This window comes from Carlito syrichta, unplaced genomic scaffold, assembly GCF_000164805.1.
Source record: "Carlito syrichta isolate Samal-C Ts95f unplaced genomic scaffold, Tarsius_syrichta-2.0.1 Scaffold309476, whole genome shotgun sequence".
NCBI classification, from domain to species: domain Eukaryota; kingdom Metazoa; phylum Chordata; class Mammalia; order Primates; family Tarsiidae; genus Carlito; species Carlito syrichta.
The window spans coordinates 730,936-735,719 of record NW_007253572.1 but is presented as its reverse complement, the minus strand read 5'-3'; positions in this window follow the sequence as shown (position 1 = coordinate 735,719).

Genomic DNA, 4,784 nt, shown 5'->3' with positions numbered 1-4,784 from the left:
TCATAGAAATTCTAGTAATCTGGTTTGCTGTGAGAAAACTGGCAAAATATGCAATGAAGAGTATGAAGAGAGAAAGGGCAATCTCCAACTCAGTTGCCCAGAGCAGAATTTTCATGAACTGCAGATCTTTCATATAAATGGTGATACCTGCAGAGCAGAGTGGAAGAGTTGAGAAAAATCATGGGCAGGCTGTGTGGGGAGAGAAACTTGAACTTTTTGGTGCCTAACACTAATGGTCCATTTGTAGTTAAACTCATATGAATATGATATATGAATGTCTTTTTTTAATGTAAAAATGTGTTGTCTATTTAATAAGTTAATTACAATGCACATCTAAGCACCACCATTTGCTTTTTCCACATACAATTAACATTTCTTTGAAGCATGTAAGTAGCTTTGCAAATGCAAATGACTAGAAATTTTCACTTAAGCTTTGAAACCTAATTTCATTCCATAAGTTGTCACTTAGTTGCTGTACAAAAAACAACAAAAAAAGTACTGTCTTGGTAAGAGATCACTGTTGATTGGACTCAACATGTACTGCCTTTTTGCAGTCTGTTACAGCAGTGTCTATTAGCACAAATAATAGAGCAAGAAAATGTGATGTCACTTTTCTATTACAAGGAATCTGGATTCATTTCTAAAGTGTATATTATGGTTAATAATGTACAGTTGAGAGTTCAAAACACGTGGTCATGTTTCCTCTTAATTTAATGCATTTTGTGCTACCCTGGGTCATTAAAACACACATATGTTTTACATATAGTTTAATATAAGTTATTTCTTTTTGAAATGCTAATCTTCAGCCCATACCAAAAAAAAAGAGGGGGAGCCTCTTTGTACTACTACTATCAATCAACTTTAAATTGGTTGGATTTTAAAACATTTTTTAAAAGCTTACATTAAAGTAAATCTGAAAAACAAAAGCTTAACAAACTGGCCAAGACACTAATTTTTATGTATGTGTAATCACAATGTTTTATACTTATGTGTCTTTATTGACTAAAAATAATTATGTTACATGTTAAGTCCTGCACCAGAAGAATTCTTTCTTCTTTCCAGTGTTTTGGGATTTGAAGATAATGGTTCACTCCAAGAACCTATTATTTTCTCTACTGAAGAACCTAATGTAAAACTTGCACTGATATTTTTATTACTGCCTTTATATGAATCTATAGGTATCTAAATGTCAAGGCATGTATCTTTGATAAAGTATTTCTTTTTTCAAATTAAAGTTGTATAAAAGTTTCAATATCTTGCCTTAAACCAGTTGACTGTTCTTTCTAGGATTCACGTATTGTTGCATAGAAAACATTCACTTTTGATACTTAGACTTCAGATCAAAAAGGACTGAAACCCCACATCATAATCCATATATTTACTTACATGTTTGACTAGCAGTGCAAATATGAATGAATATGGTGATTAGTCATATCTATAAGAATCAAATAATTATATTAAGGTAGTGAATAAAGATGTATAATATTTTTATTAAAACCTTGAATATATTCAGTGGATTGAATGTGACTTTATAACTGTACTATGATTATATTAAAATATTTCTGGAATAAATGCACTCTGCCATCATTTTCCTTTTTGACATACATTTTTGGTTCCAAACTTTAAACTCACTGTTGCTATTCTTTGCATCTCTCTCAGGAGTTTATTAGGTTTAATAATCCTTACATTCAGAACTAGCCTGTCAGTGAGTTGACCCTAAAAATGTCCAGATAGAGAGTCTGACTTCTAGGTGTGGTTCTTTGATGGTCTGGATTGCGACCACTTTGCTACAGTCCCATCACCATTTCTTAGAAGCTAAATGCTTTTGTGAGGATGGCCTCTGGCCTTTGGCAGTTTACTTAGATATCAAGTCGTAGGCTACAAACATAGCAACAGAACTGAGAAGTGTGAATTCCTCCATTGTAATATCTTTATCCTGTAGTGATACCAATGTGGAGCTGTGGTTGTCTGAGCCTGGGAGGACATGTAAAAGGACCCAGTGACCATGACCGAGCAATAATTCAAGCAATTAGAACCAGTTTGGGGAGTGACAGTTTCTGTAGAAATGCATCTTTATTTTACTTTTACTCTTTTGAAAATCTTCATACAAATTTTAAACATATGCACAAGTAGACAACAGCACAGCATCATGAATGACTCCATCACACAGCTTCAACAGTTATTAGCTTAGGGCTAACCTTGTTTAATGTTTATTAGCTAAGATGTGCCTAGGTGCAGGTATCTTTTTATTTATCCTGTTTAAGATGCTTAAATCAGCTGGGCATGGTGGCTCAAGCCTGTAATCCCACCACTTTGGGAGGTGGAGGCAAGAGGATTGCTTGAGTTCAGGGGTTTGAGACAAACCTGAGCAACATGGCAAGACCTTATCTCTACAATAACTCAAAAAATAGCCAGGTGTGGCACGTGCCTGTAGTTCCAGCTACTTGGAAGGATCACCTGAGCCCAGCAGGTCAAAGCTGCGGTGGCCATGAGCGTGCCACTGCACTCCAGCCTGGGCAACAGAGTGAGACTCAGACTCCAAAAAAAAAAAAAAAAAGCTGTGGATCAGTAACTTTCTTCAGATCTGACTTTTTGATAACCATTATCTTTTCAAATATTTTTGCCACATTCTCTTTTTCCTTTGGAACTCTGAATCAGTGTTGGATAGACCTTTCCACCCTTATCCATGTGTTTTCTCTATTTCCCACCTTTTATTGGCCCCTATGCTGCATTCTCAATGATTTATTCAGACTTCTAGTTCACTACTTCTCTTTCAAACTGTTTAACCCATCCATTAAGGTCTTTTGTTGTATTTGGTTTTTGAGTTGGAGTCTCTGTTGCCCAGACTGGAGTGCAGTGGCACGCTCGTGGCCACTGCTGCCTCAACCTGCTGGACTCGGGCGATCCTTCTGCCTCAGCCTTCCAAGTAGCTGGAACTATAGGCACAAGCCACCACGCCTGGCTAATTTTTTGATTTATTGTAGAGACAAGGTCTCACCAAGTTGCCCAGGCTGGTCTCAACCCCCTGGTTTCAGGCATTCTCTCCCCCATCTCCCAAAGTGCTGGGATTATACCGCATCTGATTTGAACCACCGCACCTGCTACAATTTTCCTACCTTTTTTTAACCAGAGTATTTTCAAAACAGTCTGGTACTAGTGTTGATTATATTATAGCCCTTCCTCAGTCATTCCACTATAAGATACAAAAGTGATGAGAAATCAGAGGACTGAGGACAGATCGTTCCAGCAATATGTGAGGACTCAAAAAACTCCCACAACTAAGCTAACTTGGTCAAATCACACACACGTACTGTAATCAGGGTCGAGATTGCCACTGTCTTCTGCTTTTTGTCTATAATTTATAGACATCTACGAAGGGGAAAATGACTTGCCATTTAATTTCATTCTTTGAAATAATTACTGAGTACTTAGCTTCCTGCCAGGCGCTGTTCTTGGTGTTGGAGATAAAAGCAATAGACATTGTATTCTCAGAGTTCAATTATCAGAAGTAGAGAGACAAGCAACCAGAAAGGTTTGTGTCAGAGATTCAAGTGCTCTGAAGGTAATCAGTAGGGTCTGTGCTGGGAAGGAGGATTATGTGAGATGACTCTCTCCAGGGAAGGCCACCTTGAGATACTGTGGAGGCCAGGCCTGGAGGCCAGACCTGAGATCTTGGGGAAGAGCACTTCAGGCGGTGACAACAGCAAGAGGAAAGACTCCACGCGGTAGAGGAACACTGCGTCACCTTGTAGGGTCAGAAAGGAGTAAGTGTGGGGAATATTTAGAACCAGGAGGATGGTGGCAAGACTCGACCCAGGGATTGGGGTTTTATTTCAAATGCATTGAGAAAGTATGGGTGGAGGGATTTTATACAGAAGAGTAATCTACTTTTGTTGTCGTTTCATTTTTTTTTCTTTTTCTCTTCTTTTTCAAGTTGGAGTCTCACTCTGTCACCCAGGCTGGAGTGCAGTGGCACACACGGCCACTGCAGCCTCAACCTGCTGGGCTCAGGCAATCCTTTCACCTCAGCCTTCCAAGTAGCTAGAACCACAGGTGTGCGCCGCCACACTCTCATTTTTTGATTTATTGTAAAGACCAAGTCTCACCAAGTTGTCCGGGCTGGTCTCAAACCCCTAGGCTCAGGCAATCCTCTCACCTCTGCCTCCCAAAATGCTGGGATTACAGGCGTGAGCCAACATGCCTGGCTTGCTTTACATGTTTAAAAGATCACTCTGCTAGGCAGAGAATGGGTTGTGTTTAAAGAGGGGATATGAAAAGTGCAAACCGTGGGGATTCCACTGAGGTGCCCAGATGAAAAGTGATGGTGTCTAGGATCGAAGGTAACACAAAAAATGGGGCGAAGGGAATGTATTCACAATATGTTTTTGTGGTGGAGCTGAGATAACTCTAACGGAAACGGGACAGGAAAAATGGAGACTTTCTAGGTCTGTTGTTGAAGCAAATAGGGTCGTGTTTAACTGAAATAAAGAGGTCTGGGGTGGCAGTTAAGGGCAGGGATCAGGAATTGGGAGTCGCGTTAAATTTGAGATAACTATTCCATCGGCTAAAAATGTAAATTTGGCTAATGATAAGAATGCATTTTGCTAAGAAAAATTCCTAATGCTTTGCAAAAAGTTATCAAGTAGTGATAGGTTAAAAGAGTAAAGGTAGATGTTTAGTATCTAGAGTTTCTTTTAACCGTCTCATCAGTTACTTAAACGTGTCCACAGGAGTTTATGGATTTCACTAACCTCCCTTTTTTTCCCAAGGCCATGGCTTTTTTT